The sequence below is a fragment of the Mus musculus genome, chromosome 14, assembly GCF_000001635.26.
Source record: "Mus musculus strain C57BL/6J chromosome 14, GRCm38.p6 C57BL/6J".
Taxonomy (NCBI): domain Eukaryota; kingdom Metazoa; phylum Chordata; class Mammalia; order Rodentia; family Muridae; genus Mus; species Mus musculus.
The window spans coordinates 123,016,114-123,033,436 of record NC_000080.6 but is presented as its reverse complement, the minus strand read 5'-3'; the positions used below and the strand labels follow the sequence as shown (position 1 = coordinate 123,033,436).

The window sequence follows — 17,323 nt, the reverse complement described above, 5'->3', positions numbered from 1 at the left end:
GTTCATCACCAGAGGATGATTAGGATGTAAATAAGGAGACATAAGCGATAACATTACAGGTCGCACCAAAGGCACATGCCATAAGAGTGGCTATGGCTTATCACAAATGAACCCTGAAGCCCTTTTCAGAATCCACTGTTTCTCATTTTGATCTCTGTAAACTTCCATTATATCACATAGAAATATGCAACAATTAAGTCAATTTAAATTTTAAATGGATTTTGGGCAAGTGGAGTGATGTCTGTCGTTTTACTCACTGTAGGGTATGCATAGAGCATTGGTTAGCATCTGTTCACAATTCCTCCAATTCAATTACAACACATTCAAACGCTGCATAGATATGAAAGACTATTCTGAATCACAATTTGTCATTTCTATTTCTTTTCTTCCTTTTTTCCTAGCTATTCAGGATATCAATTTCCAACCCAAAATGAGGATTTTACATTTTCCATTCAGAGGTACAAGATGTGCCCATTTAAAAAAAAAAAAAAACCACATGGCTCACTGCTTTAACAGGGGTTTCTGTCTCCTGTTGCCTCTTGGACCATGCACATACCTAAAATGAGCATCGTTCTCCCACATTCTAAAAATGGAGATGATAGATGATAAAATCTTCCCATTTTAAATTACTTCTTGGGTATTTGTCAAAGCAACAAAAAACTGACTTACATGAAGTCTAACTCTGAACGCTTTGCCAAGGCCAGGCAATAAATCTCATCATGTACCTCTGTGTGAATACTGTAGTTAATATCATAACCCTTCCCCTGAGACTCCAATGACCTTGGACATCTCAGCCTTTGAAATCTCCAGTAATACCCCTTCCTAGTCAAGTAGGTGATTTATTAACACAGTGCATGTGTGCATAGTGAATGCCTTGCATGCCTATGTAGGAAAGAATCCTGCCATCAAAGCTAGAGGGTTAGGTTCTAATTGCCTTCTATCACAACCTAGATGGTACCAACAATTTACCATCAAATTCCCAGGTGACACCACAAAAAGACCTAAAGATAAAATGTGATGCTATTTCCAAAAGATCTAACTGAGACATATGTAAAGAGAAATGGCGTTCATCTCCCTCCCTCTCCCCCTCCCTCCCTCCCCTCTCTCTAACCCCCTTTTTATTTTATGATGTCAATGATTTGCTTATGACATCATCTCTATTCTGATGCTCTGTCATTACAGGAGAACAAAAGCATCGATTGAGAACACATGGTCTTGAACATGAGTCATTAAATCGGTGGCTAATTAAATCTTTTCTCTTACTAAGTTAATGACCTCAGACATTTTATTGTAATGAAACTAATACACAGAGTATGTTTGTCTCTGGTTCTACAAATCCAAGGTGCAACTCATTCCTGCCAAGAGAAGTCCAATTAGCAGTCCCTTTCTGATATTTTTTATAAATTAGAACAAATCCTGCCTGCATTGTTCCACCAATCCTAAGATAGACCAATACAACAGGGAGGAGCCCCTGGGAATGTATCCTGAGGTGAGAGGTGCCACTGGCCTTGACTTGTTACCCAATGAAGACTGCCATGGAGTGCAAAATTAACCTATAAGAGTTACCTTGCTGAGATCCTGGTAGAATGCAGTTTTCTCTGGGCTGGCAGAATATTATGAACTTACCTTTTATCCAACAGCAACAAAGCTCAGAATATCTTCCCAAATAGACATAGAGAGTCTCCCACAGACTGAATACACTTTAGACACATAGTTAGCCATCCAATCCCTTGCTCCATCACAAAAATTAAAATAATCTACCCGGATAAAGTCCTACTCCGCACATAGCAAGCCTGACTGTTCTGCATCACTGTTTGATTTTCTGGGTGATTGCAAATTGATTGTGGAGTGCTGCATTCGGTCTCCATAGATCCATCAGGTAAATGCTCTGTCATGATTGAACTCCTCCTTTGCCCTTAATAGCTATCCTCCCATGTCCAGGAAATTCTCTATCTATCCACAATTTTTCATGGTTAGTGGTTTTTGCAATGTGTTCCTTTGAAGTTTAGATAAGCCCTTTCACTCTTAGAAGAATGGACCCTGGATCATGCTGTTCAAAGGTATGGGAAATTAAAAGGTGCACAATGATAAGTTGAGATAGCATGTGAACAATGGAGGCACTACACAAACACAAGTGTCTGTGATGTGTACTTGTGTTGTATCAGTCCCATTGAGTACATTGATTGAGGGCTCACAATGCTCCTGGCACAGAACCAGAGAAAACCATCCTTCTGCAGTATTCCAAGGACTCCTTACAACACACATGCGCGCGCACGCGCACACACACACACACACACACACACACACACACACACACAACTTAATGCTTCTAATAGTGAGTGAGAAACTGTGAAATCAGTACACTGAAAAAGGCAGATGGCCTGGAAGTTCAGGGACTACCATCTATCTCTTAGAACCACCAGAGGGACAGAGGGAAAAAATTGTGGATTTTGCTTGTTAGAATTTGAATCTTCAGTGTCCCTGCCCTCTGAAAAAGTTCTGATATGGAACGCTTGGTCCCCAGTACAAGTGTTCAGAAAGGTAGTCTTTGGAATTGATTGAATCATAAAGACTGTAACCCCAGATAGATTGAATACACGGATGAATTTGTAGCTGAATGAGTGTCTTAGCCACTATTCTTTTGCTGTGAAGATATATCATTGGCCGGGCAGTGGTGGTGTATGCCTTTAATCCCAGCACTTGGGAGGCAGAAGCAGGCAGATTTCTGAGTTCAAGGCCAGTCTGGTCTACTGAGTGAGTTCCAGGACAGCCAGGGCTACACAGAGAAACCCGAGAGAGAGAGAGAGAGAGAGAGAGAGAGAGAGAGAGAGAGAGAGAGAGAGAGACCAAGGCAACATTTAAAAAAAAAACATTTAATTTGGGGCTTTTTTTTTTATAGTTTCAGAATGTGAATCCATGACCATCATGGTAAGAAGCATAGTGGCCAGCAGGCAGGTATAGCACCGGATCTGTAGCTGAGCACTTATTTCTGATCCAAAAGTTACAGGCAGAAAGAGCAAGGAATTGGACCTAGTATGGGCTTTTGAAACCTCCAAGCCCAGCCCCAGTGACAGACTTCTCCAACCAGACCACACCTCCTGATCCTTCCCAAACAGTTCCACTAAGGAACCAAGCATTCAAACATACTAACTTATGGACCAATCTTATTCAAACCGACCACAATGAGTTTGAGGAGGATCTTCCTTATAGGATGAGCTCTCTTTGTACCTCATGGTCATAGTGAAGTAAACAATTTCCCCAGCCAAAGTGATATAACCCAGCAACTATGGACAGAGACCTTAGAAACCAGGACTCAGGATAGTCTTTTCTTTCTTTTAAGTTTTTTTTTTCAGGTATTTTGTGACAGCAAGAGAAAACTGACTGGCATGCACACTGCGCCAATCTGGAGGGGAGGAAAGAAGGAAGCAGAGAGGACCATCTTTCTGATTCTCTGTATGACTCTTCTGTGTGACTACAGATTTGCAGCAACTCTATTTCCAACCCAATAATATGCTCATTGATCTCTTTTTCGGTAAAATTCTATCTACTAAAAACAATGCTTACACTGTCTACCACTTGTGGTGGTTTGAATGAAAAATGGCTCCCATAGGCTCCTAGTTGGTGGCATTGTTTGGGGAAGTTGTGGAACCTTGAGGAGGTTCAGACTTGCTGGAGGAAGTAGGTTACTAGAGAAGGGATTTGAGAGTGCCCAGCCTCATCCCACTTCCATTTCACTCCATGTTTCCTGTTTTCAGTTGAAGATGAAATCCTTCAGCTTCCTGTTCTCGCTGCCTGCTGTCGTGTCTCCCCCACCATTATAGAACCCTCTCCCTGGAATGGTAAGCCAGAACTCCTTCAATATGTGTCTTTCAGCCATGTTATTTTACTGTGGCAACAAAAAGCAGCTCAACACCACCCAATTCCAAACAATCAGAAATAAAGTATGGTGACCTCATTCTAACAATTGACAGGGAATGAATGTGAAGCATTACTTGCTTTTGATAGTCTATAAACACCTTGTGTGCATCCATACTTCTAACATATGTAATATTGACACTTAGAAGTATAGTGGACTGAATAGAGGAGGGGCTTAGCTAGAGCCATATTCCAACAGACTTTTTCTTCTGGAAATATGGACCATTGTCTCCAAGCATCCAATAAACTGACTCAAACTATTATATATTTTAGTGAGCTCAGTAAGAAAATAGCATGGGCTGAACATCTTAAGTAACAGAAATGTATTTCTCACACATTTAAAGGTTATTGTGATGCTAAAACTTGGATATCAACTTGACTACATCTGGAATTAACTAATACCCAAGCATCTGGTCACATTTACAAAGGGTCTCCACTGGATTATTTGAGATAGGAGATCGACCTTATATCCATATCATTTGAGGTCAAAAGACCCATCCTAAATCTTGGCCACACCTTCTGGTGGCTACTTACATAAAAGGACATAAAAGGAGAAGCTTTTGGGGTTTTGCCTGCTTGCCTTCATTCTTACTGGAAAGTTCATCTATCCAGCTGCTGAGACATTCCCCTGATGGTATTAGAACCTACTAATTTCAGGATTCCAGCATTTACTGAAGATCAGTGGAGACATCTAGCCTCATGGACTGAACAAAAGCTAGCTGGTTCTTGGATTTTTCTTTTAGGAGACAGCCACTGTTGGACTAGCTGGACTACGGCATGTAAGACACTCTAATAAATCCCCATTTTAGAGATAGATAGATAGATAGACAGACAGACAGACAGACAGATAGATAAATAGATAGTGCACAGACAGATTCAAGCACTTTGGTTCTACTACATGTGGACTAGATCAATGCTAATCAGTTTGTGATGTGAGAGTTGACTAAAGTGTCCATTGTAGGCAACAGTAAGCTTTCTTTTCTCTGTATGCCAGTCAACTCAAATTCTCTGTTACTACTTTATTTGCTATTATCCTACATGACTGAAAATGAGCCAGCAGCTGTCACAGTACACCAAAAGCCTTTAAGTCTTTGTATAATACACATCTCACATATTCCTAGCTTTGGGGACTTGCTAGTTGCCCCAACACTGACTGGCACATGGACACTATTCTGTGGAGGGTCTTTGCTAGCATTGCTGTCTTGGCAATCATTCTCTTGGATGATAGGATTTTACAGATTCTCATCTTTCACTTCAAGCTATGTCATCCTGCTAAATGAAACAGTCAGCCAGCTTTTAGTTTTCCCTAAGTCTCTAAGGCAGAGGAACACATGTATTCTCACCTTGCACGGCTGTGCCTGCCTTTGAAGCCAGCTGGTACCCAATCCCAGGAACAACCTGAATGTCATGGCAACATGGCTACAGTAGCAATGGGCAGCAGACCTTGTTGAACCCTACCACAGTGAAAGGTTTTTGAGACCACCCACAAAGACGACTTGGAGATGGATAGCCATCTGGGAGACAAAGGGCAGAATGTTGTCTGAGAATTCTGCCATGAAAAATGAGAATGAATGTTTCTGACCTTCACCCAGCCTCTGTCCACTGTCTTGGAGAAATTCCAAGCCTGTGGAGGAGGAGGAGGCACCGGCAGAATTAACACATGCTCTGCATGATTCAAAAGTTCATCAAACTCTTTTTTGGCCTCCAAGTTCCCCAACCCCATGGCCGAGTAGGTGGGCACAGGAGTAGAATTTCAGGGAGGTACAAATAATGAATGAGAAGCAGGGAGAGTGAGAGGAGAGAAAATGGAAACTGGAATCAGGCTAAGGCAGAGCACACATCATACTAGAATCACCCACAGGCTGTGAGAGCAAATGACATGAAGGAGTGATGGCCTTCCAAAGAGGAAGAAGAAAGCATGGCCAGTTTGCTTATTTTTACCCAAGTCCCACCTCGGTAGCAGCCAGGACACTCACAGAGGTTTGCTAACCTGCTCTCCACATCCTACTCCAAGAGACAATTTCAGTCTACAGTTGGAAAAGTCACTGAGAAAAGAATTTCCTCTTTCTTTCTTTCTTTCTTTCTTTCTTTCTTTCTTTCTTTCTTTCTTTTTCTCTTTCTTTCTTTCTTTCTTTCTTTTTCTCTTTCTTTCTTTATTTCTTTTTTCTTTCTTTTTCTCTTTCTTTTTCTCTTTCTTTATTTATTTTTTTCTTTCTTTCTCTCTTTCTTTTTTTCTTTCTTTCTTTTTTAATGGAAGTTTTCTAAATCTCTGATTGAAACAAAAATCCTGAGCTGGGAAAGAGGAATAGGTTTCTATGGAAGTATGATTGCTGCAGCTTGAGCTGAGAGTGTGACTATGTCTATATACACACATGAGTATATACATCTATATATCATGTGTGTCTTCATGGTTACATGCATACAACATCTGGTGACAGAGGAAAGGATATTTTGAGATACTAAAGATCATTTTCTATTATACCTTTCAGAGGCAAGAGGAATTTTTTTCCATATTTGGGTAATTGTCTTTCTTTCCTAATTGTGGGCTGCCTGTCGTTTGATGCCTGAATCTCCTGTGGATTTGACTGCAGACTGTGGACATGTCTTACCAGTGCTGTGCTCCCTTCAGCTCACTCCTCCCCTTATGCAGTCCCCAATAATCCTGTGATCAGGTAAACATGGTCAACAGCATGTCTTCTTATATCACAGCACTATTCTTCTACAAGGCACTCTATATATCATAATAATTCTGTCCACGGGGACAGTTCAAGAGTCTAATGTTCAGCACTAGTAATTCTGGCATGGTTTAAACATGGAATGTTCCCCCAGAGACTCTAGCCCATGATGTTACCATGATGTAAGGGAGGAATCTTAAGAGGTGAGGTGAGTTGTAAACAATTGGATAATGGGGATAGTTTCTTGAAGGGAACAGAGGACCCAGGCCTTCAATCTCTCTGTTTGCTTCCTAAACACCATGAATTGAGCAACTTTGTGCTACCCTCCATGCTGCTGGGCCTCAGACAATGAAGTCAGATGACCATGGACTGAGGCCTCTGAATCCAGGCGCCAAAGCAATCCTTTCCTCTCTGTAAATTGACTTGCCTCATGTTAAATGCTATGGCAACAGAAAGATGGCTGACAGACATGTCAATTGGTTTTAATGTTCATCCTCAGTTGGTTCCCAATGGCCCTAGGCAGAAAATTTCTGAAATGTTCACCATTTAAGAATAATGAATACCATTAGCTTACTGTTGAGTCGTCCTGCTCACACATCCATATGCTGTGTGGGTCCCACAATGCAGCTCCAGTGACCTGTAATTCTCAGGTACAAGCACCTATGAAAGTCACTTCCTCTCTCTTGACTTCAATTTACTCAACTCCATAGTGAGAGGATCACACAGAAGACTCTGTGTAAGGTCACAAATACTACAAAATTCTGATCTTTAGCAATAATTCCTAGGGGCTTCCATTAAGTCTGGTCCATTTTACCACGGAATTTTAACAGGCCTTGAGGTCCATTATTCTAAGGAATATTACAGTGAGAGCAGACACACCTCGGAGTGAGGGGGAAAACTTGGATCCATATTCCAAATTCACCTTATCATGAAATCATATCCTTTGATCATAGAATAGTTTTATAAGGAACTGATTTGAGAACAGTGAACTACTGACCATCTAGTCAATGACAACACAGTCAAAGGAGAAAACAAAATGAAGAACAAAGAAACTAATTCTGAAACACTCTTGTAGCCTACAGACTGACTGTAACTTCCTTGCTAATAGCAGAAATGGGTACGTAAATTCCAGAACCTTTAGTCTGACAACTGAAAATGTGAAACTCATCAAAGAATTAGTCTATCGATTTGGTCTAAGCCTCTGTGATCCAGAAACTGTCTAGAAACAGTGCACACTAAGAAGAATGTTGTACTAAGTTTGTGGGTGTTCCACAACCTAACAATTCAAGGTAATAATCATGACTAACCACCACAAACCATACCCAGCCCCGGAATTCCAAGAGGCTTAATGGAGAGAATACTCTCTACTTCTACCATCTAGTTTTTAGAGATTCAAATGACTCTTCAAAGGATATTTGAGAATCACTCCAGCCTGTAGAATCCATTTTCTCGGGTGGTAGTACCCATGAGCCCTAAGCATTATCCCTCCCCTCTTCTAAGCCCCAAGAGGCAAAGATCATGTGAGTTTTGCACAGTACTGAATTCGTAAAGTTTTTTAAATCACCTAGACAAGAATGTCCAGCAAATATTTATAAAATGAAGGAATGCATGTGCATAAGCCTCACAAGTCATTTTTATTGCATTAGTCAGGGTTCTCCCGAGTAACAGAACTCATACAATGAATATATATGTATGATATATTAATTTTTCTATCTTTATATTTTAATATATTAATATGTAGATATATTTAATATATTGCTACATTGGTCAATTATTTACTTATATATTAAAGTAAATATAACACACTTTGCTGTCAGTAAGAGCATGGTATTCAAAGAAAATAAAGGAATGACTTACAGGCTGTGATCTAGCTAATCCAACAATGGCTGGCTACAAATAGAAAAATCCAGTAATCCAGTAGTTAGTGAGTCCAAGAGGCGAGTTGTCTCAGCTTACTTGGTCTTCAGTATATGCTGGAATCCTGAAGAAGTAGGTCCTAATGCCAGTGATTAAATGAACTTGCTAGCAAGGCAAGAGCAAGCCAGCAAAGAGCAAAACTTTCCTTTTTCTGTGTCCTTATATAGCCTCCCAGGAGAAGGCTTGGCCCACATTGAATCTGGATTAAAGATCTAGATTAAATGTATCTTCCCACATCAAATGTCTGGATCAGAAATGGAACTTCCCACTTCAAATTAGGCAGAAATCCTTCATAGGTGTGTCCTCTGTTTTTGAGTTTTAGTTCACTCTAGATGTAGTCAAATTGATAGCCCATAATAGCCATCACATTACCTTCCAGTCCCTGCTTCCTAATGTGGTCTGTTCTCAGGAACAATGTCTTCAGGACTTTATGCTGAAATAGACTCTTCTTTCTTTTTATCCCAGGAACAGAAAAGCCTGCCCCACTGTTAGTAGGAAATGTAGGATAGAAGGGAGGGAAGGAGGAAGGAAAGGAAGAAAAGGAGGAAAGAAGGAAGAAGAAGGAGGAGGGAGGTGAATGAAGGGATATTGCTGAAGAAGAAAACAATGATAGATTGATGTGGAAATAAGATGGGACCTATGAGAATAGGAATCAGAAAGTCAGATGTTTCTCACAGATGTCCTGAGGTAGATCAGTGGGATAGAAGGTTGGAATACTGTCTTCTTCCATAGAATGTATCAAGTAGTTTAGCAAGTACCTCTGGTACCCACCTTCTCTCAGATTCCTGTGTTAGGAGTCATTGCATGTGTATTCACGCAAATCACTACCCCTCTGTGGTAGAGGACATGGAAAGAAGTCTGCCCTATGTAACCCTGAGTATACCTTGGGAGTGCTGAAAGATTTATGACTCTGGAACAACACAGGACAGATGCTTCAACAAGACTATTTGGATGTGGTGAGGTAGGGATGGTGAAGAGCCAAGTGAAACTGGGTCCTGTGGATAAGTGCAATGACCTGTCCCCTAGCCTTCTTTGTTTGCTCTTACTCCATGCCCAACCCTACTCTATAGGCCAAAAAAGGGAGAAAAAAACAATATTGGAAGCAAAAAGATCAACAGAGGGGAAGCAGAATGAAAAGACAGGATAAGAGATCACTGTCTGCTGCCACATGTGCATCTCAGGGTGGGGTTTAGATGTCTGGTGTTCACAGCTCATGGTGCATATTCACCCATGCCCACTCTCAAATCCTGTAAGTAGAGCAAGGGTGGGGGTCAGAGAAGAGTATGCACAGAGCCACCTCTGCACATCTGCCTTTTAGTGACAGCAGGCTATGTTACCAAGTCATCACTTCAATGCTACAGCTCACAGTTTTCAAGAAAGCTGCAAGTTCCCTTCATCAGTCCTAAGTAAGCAGATTCTTGTGCCGTCTTCGTGAAGCATGGACTAAGTCATAAATGTGCAAGCAGTATCTCTATTAATATGAGTAGCAGTTGGCAGAATCTTAGTGCAACACTGGAAATCACAAATGGAGTTGAGTGTTGTCTTCCTCCAATTTGAGCAACAGAGACTCATACATAATGTAAAAGGGTAGATTGCAGCTGGTAGCCTCAGGCTGGATCACAGGAGATGACATTAACTCATTTTTATGATCATGAAGAACTAGTTCTTAATCAGGCAGCCAAAGAAAACACTAGCCTCCAGCCCTGGAGGTGTGCAGAATCACACTATATAACAATAAATAATGAGATTTCTCTGAGGCCCTAGACCTGGGTTCTTTATGCTCCATGAATATTTTTAGAGTCTAGAAGGAATGCAGGCAGTGGAAACCACATAAAGCAGGTGTCACCTGACCAGATGGGAAGCTGCTAGAGAGGCTAAGAGCATGCAGCTGAGCTGGCTAGGGTAGTGGCTGCTCATCCAGGGATGCTATTCTAGATATGCCAGCTCTTAATCTCAAAATTGTCCAAACTCAGGAAAGATGGGCTGCCTAAAGCAACAGCTAGTCATGGTTTCAGTCATCTGATGACAGAGCCTCATCAGTAGGTTAAGCAAAAGAGACATGGAGAGATCCCACTGGGCTCCCCATTTTAGCCTACTGTTGTTCTCCATCACCTAACTGGATAATCTGTTAATCTGTTTGTTTGGTTTTTTTTTTTCAACTATATTGAGACAGAAGTCAATGAACACATAATTCAAAATGTAGGTGCATGATTCAATAGTTCCTAGTATATTGCATTATTATTTTGTGTTAAAATATATAGAATAAAATATACCAGTCAATTTTATATTGGTCTAGTGAGATGGCTTAGTCTATAAAGTATGTGCTGTGCAAGCATGAGGACTAGAGATCTCCAGCACCGGTGTAAAGGCTGAGTGTGTCAGCACACATCTGCAACTCTAGTATTGGGAAGACAGAGACAGATGGATCCAGCCAGTGAGCTCCAAGCCCAGTGAGAAACTGCTTCAAGATGTAAGATGGAGAGCAACTGAGAAAGACACCCAACATCATCAATCTCAGGCCTCCATATACACACACACTCTCCCACCCTGCCCCATCACAGTGTGAGTGTATGTGTGTGTGTATGTGTGTGTGTGTGTGTGTGTGTGTGTGTGTGTGTGTGTGTGTGTGTAAGTGTAACATGAAATTTGCCAGCTTAACTCTTTGCAAGCAAACCTTTCTGTGGTACTAAGAACATTCGTATTATACAGCCAACAGCACCACACATCTCCAAGATGAAATTGTGCACATTGAACAACTCCCATATCTTCTCCCCTCAACTTCTGGGAACCTTTGATATATTTACTGTCCCTACAAACTTCCATGTTCTAGAAAGATCTTCTAAGTGAAGTTACACGGCATTTATCTTCTGCATGGTTGATTTCACTAAGCATCATGTCTTCAATTATATAATCATGTTTTCAATTTCATCCTTACATTATTCATGGTACAGTATATATTATAACTTCATTGTCATTCACAAAAGAGATTCATGTTTAAACTTCATACCAAGTATCTTTAAATACTGTGTCAGGAACATCAAAATAATAAACAACAAGAATCCACCAAAATTAGTGGACAAGCTGGGCATGATGATGAAAAGACTGTGAATATATCTCAGGAGAGGGTTTGCCTGTTTCTTTGCCTTCCCAATTATAAGTTCCAGAGACTGCACATATCTCTTAAACCCTAGACCAGTTCCTTCATCTTCAAAGCCAGTATCATTAACCCTGGTCCTTATATGGCCATCTTTCTGGTTTTGTTTTTTCCATTTACCAAGATTGCAATGATGATATAAATTCATTTGAATTTTACCTCAAAGTCAAATGACTAGCAATTCATTTTGTCTAAAACTTAGATTCTAAAGCCTTAATTGTTATATAACCTAACATATCCACAAGTTCTAAACATTAAGACATGAGCAGCTTTAAGGGGCTAGGATTTTACCTACCAGAACTATTGAAAAATAATTCTGATAACTTGAATTTTCAATTTAATGATTATAATTTAATAATTATAAAATCTTTAATATATTGTCATATTGGTCAATTATGATCTAACTTAAGTTATAAGTAAATAGAGAACACACTTTCCTGTCAGTAAGAACATGGTATTTATAGGAAACAAAGGAAGATTTTCAATCAATGCTCGTAATCTTATTGAAAGCAATATAACAGAGGCAATAAAAGCATAACATGTTTTTGTTTTTACCGGGTAAAAAAATCTATGGTAGAAATAGAATAGAAATTCAAGTCAAAGAGAAAAACAAAACAAAATTTCCCAACATTTAGGGAAGATTGTGTGTATACTTGTTTTTGTTTTGTTTATTAGATATTTTCTTTATTTACATTTCAAATGTTATTCCATTTCCTGGTTTCCCCTCCCTCAACCCCTCCCCCATCTCCCTGCTCACCAACCCACCCACTCATGCTTCCTGGCCCTGGCATTCCCCTACACTGGGGCATAGAGCCTTCATAGTACAAAGACCCTCTCCTCCCACTTATGTCCGACTAGGCCATCCTCTCCTGCATATGCAGCTGGAGCCATGAGTCCCACAATGTGTACTCTTTGGTTGGTGGTTTAGTCCCTGGGAACTCTGGGGGTACTGGCTAGTTCATATTGTTGTTCCTCCTATGGGGCTGCAAACCCCTTCAGCTCCTTAGGTCCTTTCTCTAGCTCCTTTATTGGGGACTCTATGCTCAGTCCAAAGGATGGCTGTGAGCATCCATTTTTATATTTGTCAGGCACTGTCAGAGCCTCTCAGGAGAGAGCTATATCAGGCTCCTGTCAGCAAACACTTGTTGGCATTCACAAGTGTCTAGGTTTGGTGATTGTAAATGGGATGGATCCCCAGGTGAGTCAGTCTCTTGATGGTCAGATGAAAGAGTTTATCATCTCTTTAATTTTAGGGTCTACTAAAAGTATTATTATCAAGCTCACTTTAAAATCTTGATACAATTGAACGTCAACAACTAATGCTGGGCAAAAGGAGTCAGACCATGTGACCCATTTATATTTGCAAGACAATGTTCCAAGGATGTTAGAACAACCCAACAATCCCTTTCCTCACTAATAGAGCTCAAGAACAATGACAGGTCATCCTGAGATGGATACCTGTTCATAACAGCCAGGGCTCCATTCTAGAAATAAAATGTCCTTCAGCCCTTTGGTTCATCATAAAGTCCAAGTAAGATGCCTCTATGGGACCCTGAGATGTAGGGGAAGTTGTACATGGATAGGTGAGTTTGCTTTGACCCACCTGGGTAGCTTCCCTGACTCTTAGGAACCAGCTAACAAATTCATAGCTTCTGCTGTCCCTTCCTGCCTCTCTGTAAACAGAAAGCCTATTTTATATAATTTGTTGTGTGAGGAGGTTTGAATCCTCACCACAGTCAAACAAATTGAAAACTATGATAGTTAATCTTGTCAATTTGGTGGGATTTAAAGTCACTATGAAAACAAACCTGCGGGCATCTCTGAAATGAATTGAAATAAGAAAGTGAGGCGAGCCCCAGCACTCAGGTTTCTCTGCTTCCGACTGGATGCCATGTGATACCATCATGCCTTCTCCATGATGGATGATTGTGCCTTTGAACATGTGATGAAATAGAACCAACCCACTTTTCTTAAGTTGCTTTTGTTTGTTATTATGTGAAAGTGACGAGGAAAGGCTCTGATCTGGGTACAACACACTGATTTACAATATGAAGTTCAAAACTAAGCAAGCTGACTAGTTGTGCGGAATTCCAGTTGGCAGATTTTCTTGGTTCTGAGAGATTTAAAGGAACTAGGAGGCTTCTGGGAGTCTGTGACAGTTTGTCCATATTGAAAAAAAGATAAAATTTCAAGACCTGTAAGTCATATAAAGTACTCAGAAATTGCTGGTTGTTTGTGAGCCTAGAGGCTGCCTGGGGCTGAGAAAAAAGAAAAACAAACCCGGGTATACCCGGTAGTTAAAACATTCCTGGGAACATCTTGACCAGAAAGATAAAGAGAAATGTGAGGACATAACAGGGCTATCTAAACTGAGTCAACAACTCACAGAACTCTGACACCCTACATGTACATGTAATTTTTCTGCTGATGTTTGAATAAGCCAATAGTGTGTCGCTATGCTGAATTCCACACGCCTAAGTCTCTTACCCCATAAAAACCCCTAGCTTTCGAGCCTCGTGGCTGACATCCATTATCTCCTGTGTGGGATGCATGTCGGTCTGGAGCTCCGTCATTAAACTGCCTCATGTGATTACAGCAAGATGGATTCTCGTGTTTCTTTGGGTGCTCTCTCACTCCCGAGACTAGAGTGGGGGTCCCCGAAAGGGGTCTTACAATATGAGTGGTTTTCTTTTTCTTCCAGCACTCACTTTGTAAGAACTCATGGTTTGCACACTTCTGCTGTGTTTGCTTTTTCTATGTACAAGCTGTGATTTAATGTCACAGTATTTAAAACTTTAGTGTACCCTTTATGCATTATGGATATCTACGCTTTTTTATCTTTCAGATGTTCTTCACTTTCTATCACTTATACTTGAAGTACTTTAGAACACTGGGCAAAATTTACAACCAAGCAATTCACAACAGACATCAGATAAAAAGTAATCAAACCAGAAACACTCCATTTTCAGTGCTAACCGAGAAAATGCATATAAGCACAACGTGTAAATCCTTTGCTCATCAAACTGAAAATGTTTGTGACAGTTGACTATAATGGGAAAGAGGTCCTCCCATACATCAGTGGAGGTTTAGTTGGTGTGCCAAACGATTGATGAGCAGCTTGGTGCAATTTTACCAAGTACTACATCTGAGAAAACAGTAAGCATTCTTCATGAAAGTCTTCAGTGTCTAAATAGATATAACCGGCCATACACTTCCCAATCTCTTGTGAAGAAATCAAACGTTTATTATTATTATTTTACTGCATTACAGATAACCCCTACTCAAACTCATGACATTTGAACTCAGAAACACAGGATTCCAAGTTTAGCTAAATTTCTTCTAAGGAAACTCTCTACTCAGCACCTAAAACTACAAAGCAAAGTATATTGTATTTACTGATTGCATTAGTTACTTTATTTGTTGCTATAACCAAATACCTGACAAGAAGAACTTAAGAAAGGATAGGTATATTTAGCCTCACACTGCGAGGGGCCAATTCATCATGTCAGGAAAGGCTCAGCAGCAAAAATCTGAGACATCTAGTCACATTGTACTTGAAGTCAAGAAGCACAAAAAGGTGAATGCTTGTGCTTAGCTTACTCGCTCCAGTTCATTCAGCTCAGGACCTCAGCAATAGGTCGGGAGCCACTCACAATCAGGGTAGCCACTCCCTCCTCAGCTCCTCAGGTAAATTGTTCTGGAAACATACAGATACCAAGTCCTGCACGGCTGAGGAAGAGATGGGTGTGACATGGTTCCTGCCCCTGGAGCAGGTCTAGCAGGGTACGGGCCTCCACAAGTGTTGACTATTGCTATGGGCATAAGGCTTGTTTATATAATAATGTATATATTTTATTTTATGTTCTTCTTTCAGGGGAATGTCCTTTCTGTCAAGTGTAATGACTCCATAATAATAAAAACAAACAAACAAACAAAAACCAGCACAATCCTGGGAAGCAAGAATGTGTCTCTATGATGCTGAGATTTTCAGTGCAGTCCTTAAGGCTGTTAGAAAGAACTCTGAAGACATGAGTTTTTGATTATATAAATCAGTGTAAGAGCTGTCCTTTACAGGATTTCTCAACTGTGCAAAAATATAAGAATGCAATATAAATTGTATAAAGGTCTTCACAGATCTTTAAAAAAAAACGGGCAGATACACTAATGAGCCAGCTTAGTCAAAAAGATATCAGCGAAGAAGATAAAGAGATTTAGGGAATGGTGATCTCAGGGCAAGATCCCACCCAACTAAGTTTATTGTTTATGCTTACAAAGACAGGCAGACTTCTGAATTCAAGGTTAGCCTGAGACAGAGAGAGTCTAGGTCCAGGTGTGGTAGGAGTGATGATCACAGAATAGGATCTCACCCAGCCAGCTTACTGCTTGTGCTTACAAAGGTAGGTGGATCTCTGAATTCATTTGCTTTCTTTAAAATAAAAAAATCACTTTTTTTTCTAAGAATCAAGGTGCTATGGTCATAAAATACTGATGCATGGGATAATCAAAAGTAAACCTGGGTATTGGACTGATTTAATATGTAAATAAAAGACTGAATTTGGTCTGCAAGAGAGAGCTACCTAGTTTCCAAGAGCTAACTTCTTGGAAAGCAAACATAGCTCTTTTAGAAAATTTCTACCAGGGTTTTCTGATTTTGGTCAGAAAACCCAAGAGCTATCCGGTTGCTTTTTTTATTATAATTTTAAAGATTTATTTATTTATTATATGTAAGTATACTGCAGCTGTCTTCCAACACACCAGAAGAGGGCATCAGATCTCATTGTAGAGGGTTGTGAGCCACCATGTGGTTGCTGGGATTTGAACTAGGGAACTTCAGAAGAGCAGTCTCTTAACCACTGAGCCATCTCTCCAGCACCCCTCTCCCCCAAGACCTATCTAGAGATCTGTCTTGAGCAGGCAGCTGTCTCAAGCAGACTACAGAGCTATCAGCTTGCATTCTATCATTGACTTTGAGTTGCTTTCTTCTGTCACTCCCATATAGCCCTTCCTTAGGACTTTATCCCAAGCTGATGCTGATCCTTGGCACACAGACACATCTAGAATTATGTTTCCACATGAGTCTTAATTCAATCAAGTTGACAGTGATGATTAACCATCACACTGTTAGTCACAAATTTTATATTTCATAATTACTTTAAAACTTGAAATGATTATTTTTTTAAAGATAGATGTATTGTTATGCCTATATGAGTATTCTATTTACATGTACTCCTGCATGCCAGAAGAGGGCATCAGATCACATTATAGATGGTTGTGAGCCACCGTGTGGTTGCTGAGATTTGAACTTAGGACCTCTAGAAGAATAACCAGTGCCCTTAACCACTGAGCTAACTCTTCAGTCCCCCAAATGATTATTTTTAAATACCAGCTTTTTATATGTTCAATAGTATGAGGGGTAAGTTTGTAAAAAGAAAAAAAAGAGCCATTTAAGAGAAAAATTTAAAGATACCAGTTTTAATAAAAATCTTTTTAAATATAGTCTCTAATCAGTCCAAAAATAAAAAGGCTAGCAAGAATTCATAGGGTTTTCCCAGCTGTGAACTCTGAACTACATTAGTAAGCAGTCTGTTGAGATATGCCCATTGGTACAGCATTATTGTGATGGGAGTAATCATCTGCTTTCTGATTAAATTTAAGGTGAACA

At 40.1% G+C, this 17,323-nt stretch overlaps 1 non-coding gene across 1 annotated transcript; it reads left to right on the top strand.

Annotated features, from left to right (window-relative positions):
* The first annotated feature begins 16,265 nt into the window (after positions 1–16,265).
* Positions 16,266–16,329, top strand: LOC115488401. Its single transcript, XR_003951258.1, has one exon. It is a non-coding gene; the product is annotated as a U7 small nuclear RNA (small nuclear RNA).
* Positions 16,330–17,323: the final 994 nt, after the last annotated feature.